At 40.7% G+C, this 13,334-nt stretch overlaps 1 protein-coding gene across 1 annotated transcript in view; it reads right to left on the reverse strand.

Moving 5' to 3' along the window:
- Positions 1 to 13,334, reverse strand: part of ITPR2 (inositol 1,4,5-trisphosphate receptor type 2) — a 268,073-nt gene that overhangs the window by 251,932 nt on the left and 2,807 nt on the right.

Raw genomic sequence — 13,334 nt, forward strand, 5'->3', positions numbered from 1 at the left:
TATGAATCAGAAACACAGACGCACAGAAATTCATCTGGCCCCTCAGATGCCTGTTTAGGGTGGGAACATCAGCCTCCAAAATGAAAACCCATCATCTCCAGAACAGTGAGCCACTAATCAGCTGGGGTACCGTTGAAGCCCCGTCTATTGTCTCTCCTTGGAGAGTTCAGCCTTTACAGAAAGGATTTCAAGTAATTTACATCTAATACCGTCATAAAGAACCTGTCAGCATCTTCCAGGCAATCCTCAGTCCCTTCACATGTACTGTCTATCCTGAAAGATCCTACCTTCAATCTAGAGACTGGGTAGTGGTGAAGTTACCAGCCTCCTGAGATAAATCCCTAACCTGGGCAAAGACCAGAGCATCTTCTTCCTGCAAACTAACAGAAAACCAAAGCTCATTGGCATCCCAAGACTCAGAATCACTTAATTTTTCAAACTACCCTAGAAGCAGAAACTGTGCGTAACAAGATAGACTCTTTAGTGATAACAGATAATCACTTGTTATCTACTGTTTGGGTTGTGTGGACCCCTTACTGCTCAAATTTTCTCTTCAACATCCTCCCACCAACCACACAAAATGCAAGTGCTGTGGCAAAATCAGCATCAGTGGTGCAAAAGATACCCTGAAGCACACCATTGCCAGCACAAACTGTTCTTTCAGGATTCCAGAGCTCTGTAATGAGGACAACATGGGCTTCTTGCTCCTCCACAACTACACAGTACATTAAATGCTGGAAAAGAGGAACCACAGTGAACCACCTCAGGCTGCAGAGACCAGAGACCAGGACCAAACACCACATGGAAAGAGCTACCACATGAGAAGAGCTACCAGCATACTTCACTGAATGCATAGGAAAAGAGTCCTCCCTCTTCTCCTTTTCAGCTAAACTAAATAACCTACCTGATTTCACTCAGAAGGATTCAGTGCCATTTTACATGGAGAAGGACCAAGAACTCATAAAAGACATCTAAGGTCCAGCTTAAAAAACAAGCTCTCAGATCTGATCCCTCAAACTACCATCACATAAAAGCATCCTGTTCTTGAGCAAAACCAGCCAGAACACAGAAATTCCAAAACTCCTTCAAACGGTAACATCATTCACCAACCTAGATACCCACAGCCAAGGTGCAAAGACCATTCTGACAGTATTTGAAGATACCTGAAGACATTTCACCACTCAGGCAAGTCTTGGAATATAGCATCTTTGGTATTCCCAGAGGAATTAAGTGATCGGAAAGAAAAGCTGACAAGATACTTCCAGTCCTTTCAGGCTAAAGACAAAAAATGCTTCTAGTTCTTCTATGACCTCTGCTAAACTGAGATAATAGATGAAAAGCAGCTGCTGAAAAAATGCTTTCTTTCACCCCAGCCTGCTGGAAATCTTCATTTTCTGGTCTTGACATGAACTTGGTCTCTTCAGTCCACGCACTTGTCACTACAGACTAGACTATTATAACACATGTATCTCAATCACATGCAAAAAGGAGGCACAAAGTGCAACTGAGACTCATTTCTCCTTGATTCATTATGTCTTGCTCACATCCAGTCAATTCCTGGACTCCATATGCTTTCCTGTAAAAATGTGTCCAAGAGATCTTCCTGTTCCCAAACAGGCTTAAACAAGATTTTCCTGTCTAGTGTTTGATCTTCTGCACAGTCCACATCACCCAGATTTCCTTATTATAAAGGATATTTGCTTTATATTGAAACAAAATAACTTCTGGAGTATAATTCATATTCTCATCCACTCCTGTTTTAAGTCCCTCAAAGGCAATGGAATACAGTGCTCTAATTTCCTTGCATCTATAAAATAAGGCAGTAAAAGGTATGAGTCCATAATGATCCTTTCTACCACACCCATCAGACTGTGGACACGCTGAGACAGTGCTTCTTTTAGGGAAGCCTACAGCCTCCAAGATGTAGCAAAATTTGAACTTTTCCTCTGATCCATAGATGGCTTACTCTTGACTCTAAATCTACAAAAATCATTCAGCAAAATCTCTTTTATTTCCAGTGCCCTTTGGTTCCTGACTTCACAAGCGTCGGGCGATTTTGTGAAGTCAGTCATGACTATGTGAATGCACAGTCATAACTATCAGTTCTCTGGCAGAAAAAAACCTAAACTCTTCAGCAACATGCTCCACTGATACCACCACAAGATACTGTTGCACTGAGGTCCTCTCTCTTATCTGTCTTGCAAACATCAATTTCCTGCACCATTTTCCACATCCTGCTTAACATTTCACCAAATTGTATTTTTTTCGAATCAACTGTGACTCTTGTAGCCCTCACAATTTCAGCAGTTTCAAAGCCACGATACAATTTCTGACCAAATATAATGTCCTATGTACTATCTCATTTCTAAACTCCAAGCTTGCCTGATATGACCAGAAAACCTTGATCTTGCCACTCTGAGGGGATGCTACAATTTAAGATGATTGCAAGAGCCAGTTATGTTCCCAAATGTCCTCCTGAGAGTTGTCTGCTCTGAGGTCCAGTCAGGGAACAATACATTCTTCAAGGGGATGATTCAGAAGGTTTTGCATCTTATGAGAAGCAAAGAAAAAGTGATCTCTTTTTGAGTACAGCCATTCCTTGGAATAATCCTTTAATCTTCTGCCTAAGGCAGTATCTGCAACTAGCCTCCAAAGAGTTCTTTTGGGTGAGGCATCAAGGTCTCCCTGCTGCTCCCAGATCTGTGAATGCCTGTGAAAGCACAGCCCTATTAACTCCTACAACCAAAGGTTAAGCTATTCTCCAGAAGCCTCAGCATAGTCCTGACCATGTATTTCTTCCTTAGATGATTTAGAATGAAAATGTCTGAAATTTTAAGCACCAACAGGGATTCTTTCCAAGTAGTTCAGAAATTTTATCACACTTTATCACATTCTAAACTCCCCTTTGTCTTCTCATACCTGTATTTCCACACCTGGATAACTGATTTGTAAAATAACTGATCTGCAAGATCATTTCTAATGATCAAGCTAAGTCTCTGCTGAGGCTCTACATTTTGTGGAAAAACAGATCAGGACCACAGCACATATATATTTGACGTTCCCATTGACCCACCTTGCTGTTTGAGAGTGGGTACATTGCCTGCTCATTTCCCAAACTTGTCCAGACAGTTTTTAATTGCTGCCCATAAAAGGTTTCACTTTCACATGCAAATCATCATTCAAACTACCCACTAGGAAACCTCTTTGCTTTGACTCCTAATGCACCCAGTTCTTTTTTCAGATAACATTTTTGTTATTGCTTTAATTCTACCTGCAAGGCTTCCAGTTCTTGTACCAGAAATCATATCAATTCTCTCTGGTCTTTTTTGAGGCTGCACGTTTTTTCTGTGATTGTTTCTTGTACCATGGCTCCACAAGAACATCAGTCACAAATTTCCATTTTGGAAGTTGGATCCGTCTCATGATACCACGTTATTGTTGGTCATAAGTAATGATATCAGTTCTGGAGACTTAAGGGCTGCTTCCACTATAAAGAAAAGTTTGAGATTGTGTCAGGTATTTTCTTTATCATTTATTCAGAAAGAATTTATAAATTCTTGTTTTCCTGGACACCGGAGAAATCAAACAGCAGGAGTTTCTTTTATTACAGTTTGCAGAGAGAACAGCACTCTCATAGCACACACTCGTTTTTATTGTCCTTGGGTCAGCGTATCACGTTTCCTCTGGCTGTGGCTGAGTTTTTGTCCTATGTTCTCTGCACTTCTGCTCACTTAGGCCTGTATAGCTTGTCTTATCGATTATGAATTTCTTTCTAAGAAGGTTCTTGGGTAACATGACTCAGCTTTTATTTAGGCTTTACCAAGTGTATGTGCTTTGGGTGGTGACTTCTATTGCTTAAGCTATCTGGTTGCAGAAAGGACAAAGGATTTTATCTTGCACTTCCATTACAAAGAACAGTAATTATACTTACCAGTGTCAATGAGGTTCCACCCAATGTATGAGCATGACAATAATGCCAGCAAGTGTAAAACTCTTCTCAGCACATTTGTTTTTAATAATAAATATCATTCTGCATCTTTAGATACATACTTTTAAAAAAAGTTTGACACATGGAAATTTTAATTAACTAGTTTTGTCACAACTGTCTTACTCCCAGGCTTATCATGAGATATACCAATATAAAACAATTTGTGCAACTTCGCAATAAACATGCTACCGGATCAACATTTATAAAAAGAGCACTGGCCAAGAACTTGGGAGTCTTTGGTTATATTCCACGACTTGTCAACAACCTTGTGCAAATCGCTCCTCTGCTTGTATCCCACCCCTTATTAGAGTATTTCCCTTCAAATATACATTAGGTCCATGGTTGAAAACTCAAACCTGCACTCTCCCAGCTCTACTCAAGTAAAATGATTCTATTAAGAGCAGCGTAATCACAGCAACCAGTTTAATCTGCCACAGAAAGGAAATCGACCAGATGAAACAGTCCTGTGGACCAGCAATTTAACTCCACCAGCTAATGCACAGTACAGCTTTAAATGAGGTGTTCCAATAGAACTGAACTTTACAAGTAATAGTTTCACTGTATCCTAGATATTACATGGGGCGGGGGGAATACAGTAATTGGTCATTACATTCACTGGCAGAAAAACCTGTTCAACTACAAAAGTTAATACAGACAAGATTTATTGCCTGCCAGGTCCTGACCTTGCCTTGTTTTTGCAAGAGGAGCAACTGCTAACACAGACTGAGCACACCTCTAACCCAAATCCTGCAGCTGCCCAGGGTCCACAGCAGTGCCCTCTCTGAAGAGTGAGATGCCTGCCTCTGAATGGTTTCACGATCAAATCCTAATCCATCTTTTACTAGTCCTGAAGACCTACTCAAGAAAGTAGGAATCTTAACTTGGATCCTCTTTAACAGGTTCTTTTAAAAAATTGCCCCTTGACATATTTGCAGTTTAAGTTTACAACTTTGCAGGTGTAGGACCTACATCTCAGACCACCTGTACAGGAAATAACATCATGGAACTCTGTCACTATTTTGTTAGTTACTTTTTCTCAGTAAAAAGAACATATAACAAGCTATCACCTACAGCCTTACACAAATGTATTACTTCCTCACCAACAACAACAAAAAAATCCACTAAATTTTCTGTATGCTATTTAGTACTTTTATAATTTAAAAGCAAGGATTGTTTCTTCTGTATTCTAATATTTTTTATACATAACATGCTACGATGACAGCAATGATATATAAGGATACCTACAAAGATATTTGAAAATCTTACTTGAAACTTGGACTTCGTATATTCACTGAAATAGTCAGCTTTACTGTTCTTAGAGCAATACTAAAATCCAAAATATTTATTACATGAGTTCATTACTTATAAAACCTGTTTTACAGTAAAGCTTGACTTACTAAATTCTATCTTTAACCTGAAAAGCATTACAGACATTGCCCTACTTGTATTTAACATCTGCAAGCCTGATGTAAAACCTTACTTTAGAATGATGGAATTCCACAAAATTCTCCACTTAACCCTGACTTTTCAGCTCTCTGCAAAGAGTCAAACTCACTGGGCCCTGTTTTTATAATTTCGAATAGGAGTGAAGTCTACAGACTAGCACCCTAACAAGTGGTAGATGGCAAGAAGACAGTGTATTCAGCTGAAATTGAGTCTACCGCAGCAAAAGGCAATAACCTATGTTGGAAATTGTCCAAGGTATCAAAGTAAATACTACTTATAGGCAATTAACCTTTTTCACTCAATGCAGTTTGCTAGTTTGCTGCTTTTTTTTTTTTTTTTATTGAAGGAATATTTTAAAAAAATGTTTTAGGTAGCCTTAAAGCTATTATTCTTTGTTTGGAAGAATGGAACTTTAATAATGCATTTAAACATTTTTCACCACTCATAACTGTACAAATATCTGCTCTTAGTGTTTCCAAAACTGATATAGCCTCTTTCCCAATACATTATGTGTTTTCTCTCTTTATTTATTTTTTCTGAACAATAAAAAAAATATTAGCCCGATTGAAAAGGTGACTGAGAATATTTTAGCAAAGCACACTACTGTTTAAGTTATCTGGAACAACTAGGAAGCCCATCAGAAATCTAAGCCCAGCTACCTTTAAAATGAGATCAACAAGGTCACACAAAAACACTGTTTCCAGTTTCAGGTACTCACATGCCATTAGTTAGGCCCCCCACTTGAAAGCAGGTGCTCTGACTTTAAGTTAGTGAAAGAAAATCACTACTAAACTCAGGGAATTTCTTACACACATTTCATTTGTTACCATTGCTGATTTCAAGCTTTTCTCCACATCTGTGTGGAAGAAGCCGAGGATATTGAAAATTCATGGAGCCCTGGGAGTTGGGACTTTACAAATAACCTCAGGTATTGCAAGATTTAGTACAAAACCACACTGGTCACATTCAACTTAGCTGCCCTCTGAAGCTGCCTAGTTACATTTCCCGCACCACAGTGCTCAAGATGATAGAACTACACAAAATTTCACAGGCATCAGGAAGCACGCACACACTGGAGCCAGGCAAAATCCCCCACACTAAAATGAAACATATCCTGCAGCGGTGGCTGGGGATGCCTCGGTGGCTTGTGCCTGCCGCTGCTCCAGTTTTCATCCAAAGCACCCTCAGGAAGCAGGCAAGCAGCTGCACGGCTCCAAGCCTCCTGTGCCTGGCCTGGCTCTACTCTGCACACAGCAATAGCAGCACAAGTTTACACTGAACTTTTAACTGTGTGCAGTAGGTATTAAAATCTGGGGCTTACCACAAGTTTAAGCAGTTGTTTTCCTAATCCTGTGACTGCATGCTTTCAGCTGCCCCTGCGACATTGATTAACTTGTACTGTTAAGTGCAGGGGGAAAAAAAAAGCTGTTTGAAATTCAAACGAGTCTTTAAAAAAAAAAATCAAGATAAGAAGTCTAGGCATTGTATCATAACAAGTTTGTGTGTTTTGAGATTCATCTTAAAAGCCTTGTTTCAGGGTTTGTTTGTTGATTTTTTAAATTATGTTACTTTTTATCTGCCAAAGGTCAAAGAACAAAAACTCGATTACTGTTTTCATACCAATTCTTTGTACAGAGAAAAGCTTAACTTACAGCATCAAATGATAGCAACCACACTTGGATATGCTCTTCTAGCCGCCTTCTGCTAAGTGATTTCATATAAATTTCAACTTCATGCTTTCACTCATGTAGCAGCAACAACATGAAGGGGCATTTTAAATGCACTGTCCAAAATTTATTATCTACAAAGATTAGTAAATTATCACAATTCATTATATATAACCTTATTTGTTACAAAAGCATTGAGCGTTACATGCGCTTAGCAAGTCAGCCATACATTGAAAACAATAGTACAGGACCAGATCACTAAGGACTGTTGTGCTTTTACAGAAAGAATTGCATAAGGTACCACAGGCAGTATTTAAAATGCTATTTCTTTCTGAGGAACTGACTTTGTAACTTGGACATTCTCTTGGAGAAGGTGGTATTACGCATTTTCCTAACAATACCAAAAATCCTGGGGAAAAGATATCAAATATTCAATTGTTTGAGACCATACTACCCTCAGCACAGGCCTTCACCATTTGAAATATCAAAGTAAACAGCAGCAGTGAGAAGCTGACTTATTCCATGTGAAGTAATCTGAAAAGAAGACAGACAGTTTGGCAGTAGCTTTCATAGCTTTTTCTGTCAGTAGGGGACTGCAGATCCCCCAGCAACTGTCCATCTTCTGTTCCTCTTCAGCCTTACCTCCCTTCTAACACATGGTGCTTTTTAGACCACGTGCATCAGTTACTGCCCCACCACACACACACACCCTTACCTCTTTCCACGCACCCCTGCTCTGCTGATTTCTCTATTGCCTTACCCTACGTTCACCACAAACCTCTCTGCACCCACATCCCCCTGTACTGTTCATCATCCAGGGGCCACTGAGGGAGCACTGACAGGACAGGGGAGACTTGTTTTCTTTTCTGCAACCTATAGCAACCCCGTGGTCACTCATCAGCCCGCAGAAGTAATGGCAAGGATAACCCTGCTCAGATGATGTGATGTACCTGTGAAGCCCAGGAAGGGCTGGTGCAGCTTCAGCACAGGCAGCATCTCAAGTTGCCAAACTCCAAAATGTTCCTGCTAGCGCAAAAGGACCCTCCAGACTAGAGGCACTGAAGGCAAGGTACAGAGCAACAGGAAGAGGGGAAAAAGCCCTCATGGGCATGGTTTGCAAAATCTGCCCCCAGTTTATAATGACAATTCACTTAGCCTGCTAAATCAAAAGGTAAACCTGAGCAGAAGAACCAGCACTGCAGGTGCTCTGGACAGGGTGGTTCATTCTCAGGTACGCTGCAGGACAGTGCTGCAGTGCTCACATGGACAGCCCCAGGCAGCCCAGCCTGGTCAACGCTTTAGAGTCCTCTTTCCTTTATTATTAAGCAATAAATAAGAACAGGTTTAAAATCACATGCTTTGGACAATGCTTTGATTCTATTCAACAGAATCCAAAAAAATGCAAACAAATGAGTGTAAGAGGTAGACAAAGATTCAGGGACAGACAGCTCGAAAAACAGTGCTAGAGCAACAAGACTACTCCTGACACAATCTTTTGGCTACCACAGCCAAAATAGCCCCGCGAAACCTCAAGTGATACCTAATACAAGACTGGAATAACAATAACACTTTAAGCCTGTGTTTTCTCTGTCTTCTGCTTTCCCTGTTTAACCCCGGGTTTCCAATTTTGCAATCAAAACCTTGCTAGAATATAATTTCTTTGTTTGTTTGTTTCATATTTAAACTGAACTGAGGCAGTAAAAACTGGAAGTATCTTTACTTCTCCAGAGAGAGGGAACACAAGCTGGTCAACTGAAGCTTTCCTGTGCTGCCCAGAAAAAGGAGCTGGAAACCCTGGGAAATGGGATTCACCTCCCACACAGCTGCAGTCTGCAGTCAGGTTGGGGTCTCTTGGTGCGCAGTGCCAGCAGAGAGGAGAAGCTGCCCCTGGCAGGTAACACCCAGTGCCCTCTGGCAAGAGGCAGGTACCAAGACAGCCCATGCAGTTGCAGGGGTCTGAATGAAATCCTTCTTCAACTCACTGCTGTCAAAACCTGGGCAAATTTCAAAGAGGCAGAGAAGGACAAGTCCTCCATGCTGGAGGAGAAGTGGGTTTGGAGACAGACCTGCAGCTCAGGAAGGCTCTCAATACACAGCTGCAAGATCCCCCCCTTTTTAAAAAAAAAAACAGGGATAACCGATGCACTTTTGCTCATCCTGTTCTCAGAAATACCATTGTACTTGAAACTTTCCACACAAAAACATTCAGCCCCAGGCACGTACCTTGTGTCCAAAAAGTCAAGGTTTAGCACCATTAAACACAGCTGAAACAAGGACCTATGTCAGGAAGTGCCTACACATCTACATAGCCGTGGAACTATTGATTCAAGTAATTAGATGGAATCAGATTTACAAATAACAAATGCAGGTTTAAAAGAATCAGTCACAAGGGGGTTTATATCCTTAATATAATTAAAATATGCATCAATGAATTTGTGACAAAACAACACAGACAAGGGAAAAAGTAAAATCCTGCACTACCATTTATTCTCCTTTCTCCACTTTTTCCACAAATATCCCTAATCAAGTATATCAAAGTCATATGAACTTCACCAGTCTCCCTTGCAAGAAGTAACAGACCTTTCAAAGCAAGCAGAAACCAGACTTCCAAGTGCATAAAATACACGTGCAGAGGACATGGCTTTGTGGTACAGCTGAACAAACAGGCTCACACTTCAGCCAAGCAGCAGCAGGAGCCAGCACTGTTAACAAAGAAGGGCAGCGGGTTTCAAACACCTTGCCACGCCGTAAAACACCCGACTGAGCAAAGGTTCACGTGCTTCTTAGGAGATAATGTTCCAAGCTGGGGGAGTCGAAGACTGATCTGACTCTTTCTTCTGCAGCAGTTTTAAAATACAGGATAACATTGATTTCTATTGAGTCCCAGAACCGTGTAAAGACTGTTCAGTTAATCTCCTCATTATGTAAAAGGAAGTTAAATCAGACTTAAAGTCATGCAAGTTGAACAATCTCCCCTCTCTTTCCTGACTACTCCCCACGTTACCCATAGCCCAGCTGAGAACTACAGAAGTTGTAATAGCCACACCACATGTCTCAATTCAAAATTCGAGTCCTCTCTCATTCCCATTACTACCACACAGCTTAAGGATAAACTCACTTCTACATTAAATCAATTGGTTCTCTCCCTAAACCCAATTTTCTTTCCACTTCTGTACGATGAGCTCTTTGAACCAAGGATATTACTTTTTAGCGTACAGTCTCATAAATCATAACGCCGTAATTAAGTCTAATCCTATGTTCCTTCACACCCAAGCTGTGCTCTGTGTGCAAGTAAAACTTCTGAAACAAACAAACCCCCTCCGGGGCTCATTACTTGCTGCATTCCCATAAGAGTGCTTTGTGGAAAGCTCTGTCTCATTGTTTATTTAAAGACGGTGCTGTTGTTAAAACACTTGAAATGAGCATCAAAATAAGTTTGTTATAAATGGTAAAGCTGGAGCAGTGCCTAATTGCTAATGTGAGTGGATAATTACAGAGGATATAAGCTTTGATACATGTATTGAATTGCAAGGCATGCAGATACCGAGTTGTATTTATATGTCTACACCTCTGGTTATGTGGCATTTATTTAAAGATCAATGAAGGTATTTAATAATGCATACAACATAGCTTATGCTTCAGATGATTATCACAGAAAAGAAATACACCATATAGCTGAAAATTGTACATTAGCATATATTCAAAGTAGTTGCAGAACTCAGACCAGTGCTTTTGCATTAGGAAAACAACCAAGACAACATAGTTCTGAAAATGCTAATCCTACACAGTGTTAAAAAAAAAAAAAAAAAAAAGAAACACACAATCAAAACTGTCAAATCTCATTGGTACTGTCAGTCCGAAGGATAAAGTACCTAGGTAATAAAACATAAACATACTTTTGCCCACAGGAAAGCTGAAGTTAATCTTCCCTTCTCTCTTCGGGGTATTATTTAATTTAATTCTGGTACATTTAGAATCATGAGTATTGCTAACTATGCTACTCTCACTTTCTTCAAGCTTTTTCTTCTTTCCTGACTAATTACATTTTGCCAGTTGGCACAAGAAAGAAAAATTTCCTATTAATTAAAGGACATACACTCTGTTCCTTAACCATACCTTGCATTTTCATACAGTAGGAGAGAAGGGTAAAAAAAAAGTCCACTGATGAAAATTCTACATTGGTGTGTTGTAAGCATCATCAGTCACTACATCTTTTCTCTTAGCACCATTCCTGAGGCCACCAAGATGACACATTTTAGCCTTCATTGTATTTGGAATATTCTGATTTATGCTCTTCCGCAAGCACTTTCTACTTAATTCTGTCGTTTCACAAAGTATGACTGACTCTGCCTGTGTGTGAAGTCCAACTCCAATAAGACAACTAATGCACTAAAGGCCAGTGAAGGGACCTGAATAAAACTGCAATACTTGTTTCAAGTAAGAAAGTTCTTTTAGCAAACGCTTCTACAAATTAAGAGAAGCTGTTCAAGAAAAATCAACATTAAACTCAAGAAAACAAGTTCAAACACTCTTCAGCACACTTTCTACTGCTAATTAGAAATAAGTCTCAGCATCCGTCATCACCCTTGGTCATATATTCCCTAGCAGGCAGCTCCTGCTGCACGCTTCACCAGTTACGTTCCATGAGGTTTCCTGCTTGCTATGGCACAGAAGTGCATTTATGGAGGTAAGACAGGAATGCAGCTACTGATGGTGACTAACAGGCTCATCGTCAAATCTTCCTACAGCTGATGATGGCCGTTGTCATTATGTACTTTTTTTCTGCCTCTCCAATCAAGAATACTCTTTTTCCCCTCACTGTACCGATAGGTGATTACTAGCAGCTCAAATTGCCAGCATACATCACTGCCAACATTTACAGCAAAAATATTGGGGAAGGTGGTCTCAAGGTTCAGACACTGGTCTAGGACAACTGAAGATACCTACATTCCTTGCCTACCTCTGCCACATACCTCTTGTGGGACATAAAGCCTCCAACTGTGCAGAAACTAAAACGCATTAAAAGCTAAAAAATGGGTAGAAACATACATCATCAGTACAGTTCAACAATCCAGTACCGAATATATCTTGAAATGGCAGAAAGCACTACCCATGGATATAAATCCCTTTTCCCAAATGTTTCCTTTTCTCAGCCTTGAGACTGGAAAAGCCAGATGACACATCATCAGCACCTCAGAGCAGCATCCAAACCCAGAATAAGCCCAAAGCCAAGCAGAAAAAAAAGAGCAGAGGATTGCTGGGACTCTCAGCACCTCAAGCACCCAAAGACCTGCAGTTGCCAACAGAGAATGCTGAGCCCTAAAGCCCTCTCCTGCACCATTACCCAAAGGTGCCCTTCTCCACTTGGGATCCATAGCCTGGAACATCCTCCTGGAGACAGGTGGTTATACCTCTTCTTCCGAAAACTGAGCACAACCTCTCTCTTTTAAAATATGGATACAGGAGGAAGAATTCGGAGCAGTGCTACCCAACTTCCCTGCCCCCATCCCACGCTACAGCGCTAACCCAGATGCGGAAGAGAGGTTCGGTTTCCTCTTCTGACTAAGAGGGATCAAATATGAAAGCAGAGCCCTCATGCTCACATCCAACAGCTGCCTACAGCAAAGAAACAGTTCAGAGACAAGGACAGGAGCACAGGTTTCTTCCAGCTCAGAGCAGTGCCCCAACCTTTTGGGTCCCATTTACAAAATCTCATTGTTCTCTTTTGATTCTCAAACCCTTTTTGTAGGGGGAGGTGTGGAAAGGCACTCCTGCCTTCACCTAGCACCACTCAGCATGCTCATCTGGACACAAGGCCAAGGAGAATGGATCCCCCATCTCCTAAACAAGGAGGTTAGGACCTCCTAAACTGCACTAAGGAAGATTTCCACACACAGGTTATAGTAGATATTAACCTGACCATATACTTGAACTGAATAGCTCAGCTGCATCTTCCTCTCTGCTTTAATTTTCCTGGGGAAACTGAGCACATGAAAATTTCTGCACTAGCAAGTGAGCAAAAAATACTCTAAAATGCATCAAACAGTCTTTCCTTAGAAATCTCCCTCAAAACTCACCCATTGAGCTGGTTCAAGTCTTCAAGAGTAAGGTCTGCTGACGTGACCTCCCCCGCTTGGAGAGGTGCTGTGTACTATTTTATCTTATTTATAGAATGGCCTCGCTCACGCTTTGTTTAAGAAACAATTAGCCTCAGACAGCTTAAAATAAACAGG

This window comes from Falco rusticolus, chromosome 5, assembly GCF_015220075.1.
Source record: "Falco rusticolus isolate bFalRus1 chromosome 5, bFalRus1.pri, whole genome shotgun sequence".
NCBI lineage: Eukaryota > Metazoa > Chordata > Aves > Falconiformes > Falconidae > Falco > Falco rusticolus.